The sequence below is a fragment of the Anolis sagrei genome, chromosome 1, assembly GCF_037176765.1.
Source record: "Anolis sagrei isolate rAnoSag1 chromosome 1, rAnoSag1.mat, whole genome shotgun sequence".
Taxonomy (NCBI): Eukaryota; Metazoa; Chordata; class Lepidosauria; order Squamata; family Dactyloidae; genus Anolis; species Anolis sagrei.
Genome location: NC_090021.1, coordinates 152,219,501 through 152,234,518, shown reverse-complemented (window position 1 = coordinate 152,234,518; position 15,018 = coordinate 152,219,501).

Sequence of the window (15,018 nt, the reverse complement as noted above, 5' to 3'; positions counted from 1 at the left end):
ATTAATGCATCAGAGAACATGAGGACTTCCTGGTAGAACATAAGAAGAATTGATCCTACAGCATAACAGGAAGACATTTTCAAGTCAAAAGAGGAGGACTGTAACATGAGGAAACACACCGGAGCAGTGGTTCTCAACCTTTCTAATGTCGTGACCCCTCATGTTGTGGTGACCCCCAACCATAACATTATTTGTATCGTCGAAGGCTTTCATGGCTGGAATCACTAGGTTCTTGTAGGTTTTTTCGGGCTATAGAGCCATGTTCTGGAGGCAATTTTTCTCCTGACGTTTCGCCTGCATCTATGGCAAGCATCCTCAGAGGTAGTGAGGTCTGTTGGAAATAGGAAAATGGGTTTATATATCTGTGGAATGACTGGGGTGGGGCAAAGAGCTCTTCTCTGCTGAAGCTAGGTGTGAATGTTTCAGCTGACCACCTTCATTAGCATTTGAAGGCTTGGCTGAGCCTGGAAAAATGTTCTGTTGAGAGGTGTTATTTGTATCGCTATATCTCTATATCGCTATATCGCTATATTTCTATATCTCCATCTATCTATATTCTGTTACTCAAATTTCATATTTAGTTAGTTACACTGTAACAAACTAAAATAGGCAGGATAATCAGGATAAACATTTACTTGCTTCATTTGCACTTACTTCTATGCACTGTCCAAGAGACTGTATTGATTGTCCTGATATCTTTTGGATTCAGAATCAAAAGCATAAAGTTGAATACACTGAAGAACCTGTCTTACCTTCTTAGATTAAATCTCTGCAATTTAGTATGTATGCACAAGTATTTTAGCAAATGTAAACATCCTAAAGACACCAGATCCCAACTGATATTAGAAACTTAAGCAGGTTAGTACTTGGATGGCAGCACTTGCTATTAATGAATATCAAGTGCTGTAGTCCATATTTCAGAGAAAGGAGCTGGAAGGGAAAACCACCTATTGATTATTCTTTGTTTAAGGATGTCCTTTGACGTTCCTGGGGTCACCATAAGTTAACATACAACTTGAAGCCAATACACACACAATGAAGAGAGATGTAGAACTGTGCAGCAATATATTGACTGAAAAACAAGAGGAGGATGTTTCCTTCTCTGCTTCTGAGAAAATTCCTATTTAAAGTAAGTGATTCAGGTCAAGCAGTGGGGGAAATGTTGTAGATGTATTGCAGGGTCAATTCTGCTAGAATGCAGGCGGTAGGTTTGTGAAATGCTGGTCTTCATAATAGTGATGGGCATGTTGAGTTCATTCTTAACCTTCTTGCAATAGCAATCCAAATTACTATATGTTTGCATTCCGGAGGGATGTCCTAAATATTTTAATATTATTCTAGAAGCTTTCTTCCATCTTGCCAAATGTAAAAATATATATGTGCACAAGTGTACCATTCCCATCCCAACTAAACACTGCAAACAGGTTACGGCATCGTCCTTGTTTCTATTTTCAGACTATCTAGTTAGTTACCATTGAGAGGCAGTCCCAGGTGAGTCTGGCCAGCTGGCAGATTGAGAAGAAAGCCACAAAACCAGTTCATATTTTATTTGAGTGCCCTAGAAAAAAAAATATTGGAGTTGAATGCCCTGTTTCTAAGATAATTCATGTCCTCTTACTCCTGCACAAGAATCTCAGAGCTGGAAGAGACCGCATGGGCCATCTAGTCCAAGAACCAAGTGAAAGAACCAAGGCAGAGACATCTCCAGTTCATCCCCTGTTTGGGTATCAGCCAGCACGTCAACGACTTAAATCTAGAAATAGTTTTCTAAGATCTACAGAGACACTCGCTGGAACACCTCAGCAAGCGAGAGTCCAAAAGTGGCAGGCTCAAACCCAGAACCTCAACCAATGGGTGATACCAAATGAGAGACTCCCCTCTGGGCACACAGAGGACTGGGCGACTTAGAAGGCACTGAACAGACTGCGCTCTGGCATCACAAGATGCAGAGCCAACCTTCAGAAAGGGGGCCACAAAGTGGAATCCTCGACATGCGAGTGCGGAGAGGAGCAAACCACTGACCACCTGCTGCAATGCAACCTGAGCCCTGCCACATGCACAATGGAGGACCTTCTTGCAGCAACACCAGAAGCACTCCAAGTGGCCAGATACTGGTCAAAGGGCATTTAATCAACTACCAAACTCACAAATTTTGTATTTTGTCTGTTTGTTTGCTTTGTTCTGTTAGAAATGTAATATAATTTGAATGGTTGTCCTGACACGACAAATAAATCTAGTCCAACTCCCTGCCATGCAGGAAAAGCACAATCAAAGCACCCTTAACAGATGGCCATCCAGCCTCTGTTTAAAAGCCTCCAAAGAAGGAGCTTCCACCACACTCCGAGGCAGAGAGTTCCACTGTTGAACAGCTCTCAAGGTCAGAAAATCCTTCCTAATGTTTAGTTGGACTCTCCTTTCCTGTAATTTAAACCCATTGGTCCGAGTCCTAGTCTACTGGGGATCAGAAAACAAGCCTGTTGCAGTAAAGAGCTATACCTGTCTCCCTGGTGGTAAATCCCACAGAACTCAATGGATCTATCTCCCAGTAAGGCTTCCCATGGGTTGCTGTGAGTTTTTCGGGCTGTATGACCACGTTCCAGTAACATTCTCTCCTGAAATTTCGCCTGTGTGTGTGTGTGGGGGGGGGGGGGGGTACATATTTGCAAAGGAAGGTCATAACTGTCAGGCTGAAAACAGATCAGAAGGCATGGGTCACAATGGAGAGGACTCCTAGGGCATCTCGTAGTGAAATGATTAAGCTCCTTGACTTATTAGGGATAGAAAAAAAATACCTTCTGTTCCCAAAATGTTTCAGATAAAATTCCCATTTTATGTTGAGCTACACAACCAGAATCATGACAAACAGCATATCCTAGAGAATATTAAATGCAGGAGGATACTCCTTGTGATACTTCGGAAGGTTTTAATTGGAGGAAACTTGCTATTAAAGGCGCAGAAAACTGTAACAACATTACCCATAACAAAATAATTGATTTTCTGTGGGCCTTTCCACACAGCCCTATATCTCAGAACATCAAGGCAGAAAATCCCACAATATCGGCTTTGAACTGGATTATCTGAGTCCACACTAAGATACTGTGGGGTTTTCTGACTTGATATTCTGGGATATAGGGCTGTGTGGAACGGCCCTGTATATGTGTTTGAAAGACATCATCGGTGTTACTTTTGAAAAGTAACATACAGTCAGCCCTCCATGTTTGCAGGGTTCACTTTTGCAGATGTGATTATTTGTGAGTTTGTAGCTACTTCTTAATTAAAGCACTGGGGTGCAGCTGGCTTGGAGTCAGCTGCATTAACATAACTACTGACCAAAAGGTCATGAGTTCGAAGCCAGCTCGGGTCGGAGTGAGTGCCCAACCAATTTGTGTAGCTTGCTGTCAACCTTTGCAGCCTGAGAGACAGTTGCATCTGTCAAATAGGAAATTTAGGTACCGCCTACATGGGGAGGCTAATTTAACTAATTTATGATGCCATAAAAATCTCCAGCAAGCTTGCAAAGAATGAGGAAGTACTTCATCAGTGTCACAAATGGACGATGAAGCAATAGTTCCCTTGGTGGCCAGAATACCCTCATGAAAAGTTGGAATGTTAAATTTTCTCTGTGTTGCGTGTCTATGGCATCGAATGTTTGCCATGTATGTGTACATTATAATCCACCCTGAGTCCCCTGTGGGGTGAGAAGGGCGGAATATAAATACTGTAAATAAATAAATAAATCAGGGCCCTTCCACACACCCCTATATACCAGAATACCAAGGCAGAAAATCCCACAATATCTGCTTTGAATGGGGTTATCCGAGTCCACACTGCCATATATCCCAGTTGAAAGCAAATAATGTGGGATTTTATTCAGCAGTGGGGAAGGGACCTTATTTCCACCTCCTCCTATCTTTCTGCTTCCTCATCTCTCCACCACTGTGCTTCCAATAGCTCCAGTCCCTCACTCCTTTTCCCATTTTCCCAATAAAGAACTAACAACCAGTTTTCAAGCCCTTTTCTCCATTGCTCCCCTACATCTTCCCATTGTAGAACCAAAATTGAGGGTTGAAACCAGGGGTCCTCAAACTTTTTAAACAGAGGGCTAGGTCATGCACACTGCACATATCTTATTTGTAGTACAAAAAAATCTTTAAGCAATGCAATAATTAAAATGAACAATTTTAACAAATATAAACTTAGTAGTATTTCAATAGGAAGTGTGGGCCTGCTTTTGGCTGATGGGATAGGGTTGTTGTCGTTGTTGTGTGTGCATTCAAGTCCTTTCAGACTTAGATTGACCCTAAGCAAGGGCCGTACCTGGAGGACCGTATCCGAGTCCCGGGTCATAGTTTGAGGACCCCTTGTTGAAACCCTTTCCTCCATTGCTCTCCATTCCTGGCCTATTTTTTTTTTTTGTAATCTTTTTTTTTAAGCCACTGAAAAGCAATGGAACAAGTTACTTTGCTACTAATGAAGAATACCAATGAGTCACTTTGCAAAAGAAATGAGCAATAAATGATCATCTTCACACTTCTGCCCGAACTCCACTGCAGACTGAGGATGGTGGGCAGCTTGAAAGCTGCTTGCTATTTCTCCTGCTCCAGTGCTCACTGCTGAAGAAACAAAACCCAAAGCCTGTGTCAACCGCGATAACCTTTGAAGCAGAAATAGCAAATGAAGATCTCATTAGAGAATACAAATTCTTTGGGTCTACTTTTGGGGGAAAATATAGGCAGCTGTATACCCATCCTTCTGGCCCAGGCTCCCTGCCTATTGTCTCGTATTTTTGAACAACAAATGTTGACTAGGCTGGGACTCATAATTTTCTTCAGGAGCTACATTGGAAACTTGAAAATGAGTCCCAATTAAGGCATTGCCCAGAAGATGGCTGGGGCACATATTCCGTGGCCAACGATGCAAGCATAATTGTGTTCAATTAGTGTAATAGAATCAAACGGCTGGAGACTATATCATGATGAAGGTTGCCAGGTCAGGAGCATCTCAGGCCTTGAGATGAAAGGGCTGAAACTTGAGACTCAGGAACAACTCCCTGTAGATATCGTGGGCCTTTGTAATGTTGTTACACATGATACATGAAGCACAAGTGGCCAGTTATGTCATTTAGTTAATGAATATGAAGTCTAATGAAAGGGAAGGTATAAACTAAGTTTTCCAAGCTCTGCTTTGAACGGAGCAGGGAATGCTTTCCTCAGCTTTGTTTTCATTAACTTTGAAAGCACAGCTTTTAGGAATGTGTGGGAGTTGTAGGTGGATCACAATGTTTTCCAAACTCTGGAGTCTACAGTAGCTACTCCTAAGCAGCTTGCAGCAGTGAGAGCCCAGAACACACTGTGACACAATGAGAGGGGAAGAAAGCAAGAGATGTGATTGTCACGGTAATGCACTCTGTTTTTCCTTTTTTTCAACTTAAGTTAAGCAATTTCTTCTTCCATGCCCCTTGAGACCTGGGTCAGTAATCATGATTGCATTTAATAAAGTTGAAATTATAATATAGCCACATGACAGTTAACAAAGACACCGACAATGATTACTCCTACCCAGTCCCCTCTTCTGTCCAGCTGGTTTTTAGCAGAAAGATATTTGTCAAAAGCTTTCATGGCCGGAGTCACTGGGTTGCTGTATGTTTTATGGACTGTATGGTCATGTTCCAGTAACATTTTCTCCTGATGTTTCACCTGCATCTGTGGCTGGCATCTTCAGAAGTTCTGTTGCTAATGAGGCAAGTGGGGTGTATATATATAAATATATATATACAAGAGGTATATTTTTTAAGTAAGGTCCGTTTTATTGTAGACACTAGCAGTTCGCGCGCATACCGCAACGAACGCGTGCGTCGTGTACCGGCATGCCTCGGGAACAACTGTGCTCAGTTTCCGCTCTGTAGCTAACCTGTACGGTTCTGTTCTGTGCTTTAAAAATGTTTAAGCCTATCAACTCACCCGCCGCATGTGAGGTTCGCTCAGTGATACGGTTTTTGTCAGCAGGAACCTGCCTGCTGCAGAAATTCATCGACAGATTTGTGAAGTGCACCGTGATACTGTTATGAGTGAAAGCAAAGTGCATAAGTGGGTATGACAATTCAAAGATGGCCGTGACAACATCCATGATGAGGACCGCTCCGGTCGCCCTTCTTTGATTACTGACGATTTGGTGGCTTTTGGTGGCGGCAAGTTTTTATGAAGAGGGTATTTTAAAATTGGTTCAGAGGTATGATAAGTGTTTGAACAAACTTGGCAACTATGTCGAAAAATAGAGTGAAGTATGTACTTTCTGAAAATAAATTTACTTTTTCGAAATAAACTTTCGTTGTGTACTTATGTTCAAACGGACCTTACTTAAAAAGTACCCCTCATATATCTGTGGAATGTCCAAGGTGGGAGAAAGAACAGGCACAGGCGGATTACCCATTTTATGAAGTAGAGCCAAAGCATATTCTGCAGAGTTTACACAAATCTGTTTTTGCGAACAGATTTGTGTAAATGTCTAGCAACCTCATCACATGGACTTCTGGCACTGTCCTAAGATGCCTCCAGGATGGAGCCAAGATTGAGTCCACCGGAGTCCATCACATGACGCAGGGTTACTTCCAGCAGGGTTCTGTCCTAGCTCCATCCTGGAAGTGTCCTAGGATGTGTGGCATAAACCATGTGTAGTTCATATTGGATCAGCCCACACAATGCCTTGCCATGTAAAGAAAATATGCCACACAGGTGAACAATAAAGAACAAGTAGTTTACTCTTCTTAATTCAGAACAACATATGTACAACATCAACTCACTAAATGTCCTTTTATGAGAGGTTTTATTTTGGAGTTTTAAATCTGTTCTGCTGGGTATTTTGTGTGTGTGTTTAGGGGTGATGGACACTCATTGGCCTCATAGGTATATTGTGTCCAAATTTGGTGTCAATTCATCCAGTGGTTTTTGAGTTATGTTAATCCCACAAACGAACATTACATGTTTATTTATATAGATAGATGGAGGTAGCTGTTTAGAGTAAGACAATAGGGTCTCTGTTGTTGAAGCGCAGATTGGATAGGTAACACTATCATTGCTGACCTGCTCCTGTTCCGATTTCCTCTAGATTGCAGCATTCCACTCAACTGAATCAAAATGAAATAGGTGTTAACATCAGCAGAAACTGCAACAGCACGGAAGCAGTGCTACCTTTTTATAGCTTCCCCAAAGACTGAACCTTAGTCAAATATCTCGGATTTCAAAATGTACCACCGAGAAAGAATAATCTCTAATTACTCTTCCTCCTCAGCTGCCTTGTTTCATCTCAGTAATATTATCCAACTTGGGCAGACCGTCCACATTCTAGAAACCTCCATCTGTTTCAAACAACAACACCTATAATGTCTCGCCATTTGCCATACTGGTCGGGGCTTATAGTAGATGTTGTCAAAATGTTGTCAAAAAATCGACCCCCATCCTTTTGTATTTTGTTATGTCACCCCAGATGGGCACAACTCATAAAAAATTTCATTGGGTTGTTGTAGGTTTTTCGGGTTATATGGCCATGTTCTAGAGGCATTCTCTCCTGATGTTTCGCCTGCATCCGTGGCAAGCATCCTCAGAGGTTATGAGATCTCACAACCTCTGAGGATGCTTGCCATATATGCCATAGACCTCACAACCTCTGAGGTTGCTTGCCATAGATGCCATAGACCTCACAACCTCTGAGAATGCTTGCCATAGATGCCATAGACCTCACAACCTCTGAGGTTGCTTGCCATAGATGCCATAGACCTCACAACCTCTGAGGATGCTTGCCATAGATACCCTAGACCTTACAACCTCTGAGGATGCTTGCCATAGATGCCATAGACCTCACAACCTCTGAGGATGCTTGCCATAGATGCCATAGACAACACAACCTCTGAGGTTGCTTGCCATAGATGCCATAGACCTTACAACCTCTGAGGATGCTTGCCATAGATGCCATAGACCTCGCAACCTCTGAGGATGCTTGCCATAGATGCCATAGACCTCACAACCTCTGAGGATGCTTGCCATAGATGCCATAGACCTCACAACCTCTGAGGATGCTTGCCATAAATGCCATAGACCTCACAACCTCTGAGGATGCTTGCCATAGATGCCATAGAACTCACAACCTCTGAGGATGCTTGCCATAGATGCCATAGACCTCACAACCTCTGAGGATGCTTGCCATAGATGCCATAGACCTCACAACCTCTGAGGATGCTTGCCATAAATGCCATAGAACTCACAACCTCTGAGGATGCTTGCCATAGATGCAGGCGAAACGTCAGGAGAGAATGCCTCTAGAACATGGCCAAATAGCCAGAAAAACCTACAACAACCCAGAGATTCCGGCCATGAAAGCCTTCGACAATACAAAAAACTTCATTTATCTCTCTACATAGTTTCCATGATTATTGAGTGTTGTCCTTTCTTTCTGAAGGTTTCCTAGCCACAACCAAGTCTCCCAAGAGCAAAACTCCTATCTATATATATAAAAATATAATGTTCGTTTGTGGGATTAACATAACTCATAAACCACTGGAAGAATTAACACCAAATTAGGACACAAGACACCTAACAACCCAGTGTATGTCCTTCACTCAAAAAATTGATTTTGTCTTTTGGGAGTTGTACTTGCTGGGATTTATAGTTCACCTACAATCAAATAGCATGAGGGAATTGAACCAAAAGAAGCACACAGGCCTCCCATGACCAACAGAAAACACTAGAAGGGTTTGGAGAGCATTGACCTTGAGTTTGGGAGTTGTAGTTCACCTACATCCAGATACTATCATGGACTCAAACAGTGATGGATCTGGACCAATCTTGGCACGTATATTCCAAATGCCCAAATATGCACACAGATAGAGTTTGGGGGAAATAGACCTTGACATTTGGGAGTTGTAGTTACTTGGATTTATAGTTCACCTACCGTCAAAGAGCATTCTGAACCCCACCAACGGATCTCATGGATCTCTATATATCACATCACCACATTTTGACAGCATGTACATGTTCATGTAGAACTATAAAACAGGCAATAGTATGAGGCGTACATGTCTCTGCCCTAAACTAAGTGGAATGTTCTGTGAGAGATCAGTGTATAACATAATAGGAAGATAATCTGAAGGAGAAAAGGCCAGTCACGGAGTGGGATAATATTGTATTAAAAGACAAGAAAAGAATTAAAAGCATAACCAAGGGGAAAGAGCGGTTTTATAAGCGTGTTTTTTTTAAAAAAAATTAATTCCGTTCTCTTTTAGATGTGCTTGATTTACAGCCAACTCTACATTTCCAACAAGGCTCAGTGGAAGGAATTTCCATGTCATCTGATTTCTATGTCAGTTTTGTTTTGAATGATGATAGTCAGCCAGAACATCTGAATGTTTATTTAAAGTTAACCAAAACCACGGGAATGTCAGATGATTATCCTTCCCTTTCAAATGGGTTCTGTGCTTTTCTTCCCTTCCCTTCAACACCCATATCCCTGCTACATCTTGTAATATGCTACTTAGATACTATCCAGATTGCCGGTTTACCACATAATGAATGCTATAGGAATGTATTATGTCTGGGGGAAACGTAGACAATTTCTGTGTATATCACTACAAGTTGATTTTATAATTGGGTTGCTGTGAGTTTTCCAGGCTGTATGGTCATGTTCTAGAGGCATTCTCTCCTGATGTTTTGCCTGCATCTATGGCAGGCATCCTCACAGGTTGTGAGGTCTGTTGGAAACTAGGAAAATTGGGTTTATATATCTGTGGAAAGTCCAGGGTGGGAGAAAGAACTCTTGTCTGTTGGAGCTAGGTGTGAATGTTGCAATTGGTTCCCTATACGATTCCGGCCCAGTGTATCTGTCCGAACGGATCTCCCTCTACGTCCCACCCCGGAGTCTAAGATCTTCTGGGGAGGCCCTGCTCTCGACCCCGCCTCTATCACAAGTGAGGTTGGCGGGGATGAGGAGCAGGGCCTTCTCGGTGGTGGCCCCCCACCTATGGAATTCACTCCCCGGGGAAATTAGATCAGTGACATCACTCCTTTCCTTTAGGAAAAAACTGAAAACATGGATTTGGGACCAGGCATTCGGACAATCGGGCAGATAAAGAAAGGACTTTGACAATGGTCAGGAAATGACTAATGGAATGGAATTATGGAACTCTGAAAGACGAAATGCTGAGCATGAGAATAGTTTTATATGATGTTTTATATGATGTTATGTAACAATATATAACAATGATATACTGATTGTTTTGATTGTTTAACTGTGATAATTGTTTTAACTATGTTTTGTACATTATGTGTAATTTGTATAGGCATCGAATTGTGCCTTTTTGTAAGCTGCCCTGAGTCCCCCCTTGGGGGTTGAGAAGGGCGGGGTAAAAGTACCCGAAATAAATAAATAAATAAATAAATAATTGGCCACCTTGATTAACATTTAATGGCCTAGCAGTTTCAAGGTCTGGCTTCTATCTGCCTGGGGGAATCCTTTAGTGGGAGGTGATTAGTTGGCCCTGATTGTTTCTTGTCTTCAATTTCCATATTTTTGAGTGTTGTTCTTTATTTACTGTTATGATTTTAGAGTTTGTTTAAATACTTTTAGCCAGATTTTGTTCATTTTCATGTTTTCTTCCTTTCTGTTGACATTGTCCACATGCTTGTGGAATATTGTGTCCAATTCTAGACACCACAATTGAAAAGAGATATTGACAAACTGGAATGTGTTCAGAGGAGGGCGACTAAAATGATCAAGGGTATGGAGAACAAGCCCTATGAAGAACGGCTTAAAGAGCTGGGCATGTTTAGCCTGAAGAAGAGAAGGCTGAGAGGAGATATGATAGCCATGTATAAATATGTGAGAGGAAGCCACAGGGAGGAGGGAGCAAATTTGTTGTTTACTGCTTCTCTGGAGACCAGGACGTGGAACAATGGCTTCAAACTTAAAGAAAGGAGATTCCATCTGAACATGAGGAAGAACTTCCTGACTGTGAGAGAGAAGTTCAGCAGTGGAACTCTCTGCCCCGGAGTGTGGTGGAGGCTCCTTCTTTGGAAGCTTTTAAGCAGAGGCTGGATGGCCATCTGTCAGGGGTGCTTTGAATGCAATATTCCTGTTTCTTGGCAGGGGGTTGGACTGGATGGCCCATGAGGTCTCTTCCAACTCTTTGATTCTATGATTTTATGATTAAACAATGGCTTCAAACTTAAAGAAAGGAGATTCCATCTGAACATTAGGAAGAACTTCCTGACTGTGAGAGAGCCGTTTAGCAGTGGAACTCTCTACACCAGAGTGTGGTGGAGGCTCCTTCTTTGGAAGCTTTTAAGCAGAAGCTGGATGGCCATCTGTCAGGGGTGCTTTGAATGCAATATTCCTGTTTCTTGCCAGGGGATTGGACTGGATGGCCCATGAGGTCTCTTCCAACTCTAGGATTCTATGATTTCAATGGTTTAATTGAAAATTATTTGAGAACACAGAAATGCTGGGCCACTCTAACAACTACCATGTCAGACTACACAGAGAAGTCACTGAAATCCACAAACACATGGACAATTTCAACAGATATAGAAGCCCCATTTTCCTAGTTCCCACAGACCTCACAACCTCTGAGGATGCCTGCCATAGATGGGGGTGAAATGTCAGGAGAGAATGCTTCTGGAACATGGCCATTCAGCCCAAAAAACTCACAACCACCCAGTTATTCCAGCCATGAAAGCCTTTGACAATACGTTGATTTTATTATTATACGGATTTTCTTTCAAAATTCTCCAACCCTTAATTCACAGTGTTTTGGACTTGAGAAAGTATGACTTTTTCTCCAGATTATTAGAGTTTGTAACCTTTGCATACTTTACTAGTTTGAATTACAATTTGTTCTGTTGACTTTTCTATCCCCACCCATTCTCCCTGCATCGTTCTGACCAACAGTTTCCTCTCTGTCCTCTTTTACACCTAGTATTTGATTATGAACAAGCAATTTTTATAGTAAGGCTATTTTATCTGTTTCACAAAGAAAACTATTCCCCCCCCCCCCTCTAGACCCAGGTGTGTGGGGTGCATTGAGCACTCTGCTAGTACTACTCCGAATATTGTCTCCACATCACTAATTGGTATCACAAGTACCTTGTGCAGCTCATTATATTTCCCCCTTGTTGCATTAATGACAGACACTAACTGAATGATTATTGAAAATGTAACCAACTTTCACCCTGAAGATATGAAACAAAACTAAGACACTGACCATTTAATGCAGTTTTAAACAGGTATTGAAGAAACGGACTTAGCTGAAATCCTAAAACCAGTTAGAAGACTAGATGGTGACTACACAAACCACAGAGCACTGATGCAGATTAAAGGCTTTCTTTCATAGGTTTTTGTAGGAGTTTGTTGTCTGCCAGCTGCAGTTTGAAGCTAGCTTCAAACTGCATTAAATGGTCAATTACAATGGGGTCTAAGAGTGGCTGAGTCATTTTTCACACCCATTTTATGTATCTATGAAGAGATAACCTCTATTTGAACGTGGTGGAAGCTCCTTGTCTTGGGACTTCATCATATGTAATAAAACTAGCTTTTCTACACATATGAGAAACTGCTATCTACAGAACTCATCAGATGACACAAGTTTGTACCATGGCTTCCAAGTATTTTGCCATTTCTAAAGTGTTTTTCCCCCCTACTCTTCCTAAATCGACTGGCAATTGACTTCTTTTTAAATTCCCTGCATAGGGACTGGTAAAAATGTGAAATTTAACATATGGCACGATTTTCCCATTGTTGGATAGTAAATATAATGATGACGTAATTCTGGAGAGAGGAGTTGTGATGGGCAGTATAGTGTTATGTCGCTATTTTGCGGTTCGCTTATTGCAGAGTCGCTGTTTCACAGGGAGAGCGAAGGAACACTCTATAGCTGCTCCCCATACCTTCCTTGCCAGGCTAGGTGCCCAAGGGGCCTCTGAGGTGGGGAGCAGTGGAGGTGGCAAGGAGGAGACCACTGCCAAGTGTGTGGAGCATCCCTACCCCACCTTGGAGGCCTCTTGGGTACTCAGCAGAGGCAGCGAGGAGGAGGAGGCCACCGCCAAAGAGGACTTTCACGGTGGCATCCCCCTCCTCACCTCTCCACTGCTTCTTGCTCCTTCCTTGCCAGGCTGGGCACCAGGTTTGGGTGCCTGCCTGATGAGGAAGGGGCCTCCAATCCGGGGAGCAGCAGAGGCGGCGAGGAGGAGGAGGCCACCGCCGAAGAGGACCTTCACGGTGGCGTCCTCCTCCTCACCCCTCCACTGCTTCTTGCTCCTTCCTTGCCAGGCTGGGTGCCCAAGGGGCCTCTGAGGCGGGGAGCAGTGGAGGTGGCAAGGAGGAGACTACCGCCAAGTGGGTGGAGCATCCCTACTCCACCTTGGAGGCCTCTTGGGTACTCAGCGGAGGCAGCGAGGAGGAGGAGGCCATCGCCGAAGAGGACCTTCACGGTGGCGTCCTCCTCCTCACCCCTCCACTGCTTCTTGCTCCTTCCTTGCCAGGCTGGGTACCATGTTTGGGTGCCTGCCTGGTGAGGAAGAGGCCTCCAATCCGGGGAGCAGCAGAGGCGGCGAGGAGGAGGAGGCCACCGCCGAAGAGGACTTTCACGGTGGCGTCCTCCTCCTCACCCCTCCACTGCTTCTTGCTCCTTCCTTGCCAGGCTGGGTGCCCAAGGGGCCTCTGAGGCGGGGAGCAGTGGAGGTGGCAAGGAGGAGACTACCGCCAAGTGGGTGGAGCATCCCTACTCCACCTTGGAGGCCTCTTGGGTACTCAGCGGAGGCAGCGAGGAGGAGGAGGCCATCGCCGAAGAGGACCTTCACGGTGGCGTCCTCCTCCTCACCCCTCCACTGCTTCTTGCTCCTTCCTTGCCAGGCTGGGTACCATGTTTGGGTGCCTGCCTGGTGAGGAAGAGGCCTCCAATCCGGGGAGCAGCAGAGGCGGCGAGGAGGACGAGGCCACCGCCGAAGAGGACCTTCACGGTGGCGTACTTTTCCTCACCCCTCCACTGCTTCTTGCTCCTTCCTTGCCAGGCTGGGTACCAGGTTTGGGTGCCTGCCTGGTGAGGAAGGGGCCTCCAATCCGCGGAGCAGCAGAGGCGGCGAGGAGGAGGAGGCCATCGCCAAAGAGGATCTTCACGGTGGTGTCCTCCTCCTCACCCCTCCACTGCTTCTTGCTCCTTCCTTGCTAGGCTGGACACCAGGTTTGGGTGCCTGCCTGGTGAGGAAGGGTCCTCCAATCCGGGGAGCAGCAGAGGTGGCGAGGAGGAGGAGGCCATCGCCAAAGAGGACCTTCACGGTGGCATCCTCCTCCTCACTCCTCCACTGCTCCTTGCTCCTTCCTTGCCAGGCTGGGCACCAGGTTTGGGTGCCTGCCTGGTGAGGAAGGGGCTTCCAATCCAGGGAGCAGCAGAGGTGGCGAGGAGGAGGAGGCCAGCGCTGAAGAGGACCTTCAAGGTGGCGTCCCCTTCCTCACCTCTCCACTGCTTCTTGCTCCTTCCTTGCCAGGCTGGGTACCAGGTTTGGGTGCCTGCCTGGTGAGGAAGGGGCCTCCAATCCGCGGAGCAGCAGAGGCGGCGAGGAGGAGGAGGCCATCGCCAAAGAGGATCTTCACGGTGGTGTCCTCCTCCTCACCCCTCCACTGCTTCTTGCTCCTTCCTTGCTAGGCTGGACACCAGGTTTGGGTGCCTGCCTGGTGAGGAAGGGTCCTCCAATCCGGGGAGCAGCAGAGGTGGCGAGGAGGAGGAGGCCATCGCCAAAGAGGACCTTCACGGTGGCATCCTCCTCCTCACTCCTCCACTGCTCCTTGCTCCTTCCTTGCCAGGCTGGGCACCAGGTTTGGGTGCCTGCCTGGTGAGGAAGGGGCTTCCAATCCAGGGAGCAGCAGAGGTGGCGAGGAGGAGGAGGCCAGCGCTGAAGAGGACCTTCAAGGTGGCGTCCCCTTCCTCACCTCTCCACTGCTTCTTGCTCCTTCCTCGCCAGGCTGGGCACCAGGTTTGGG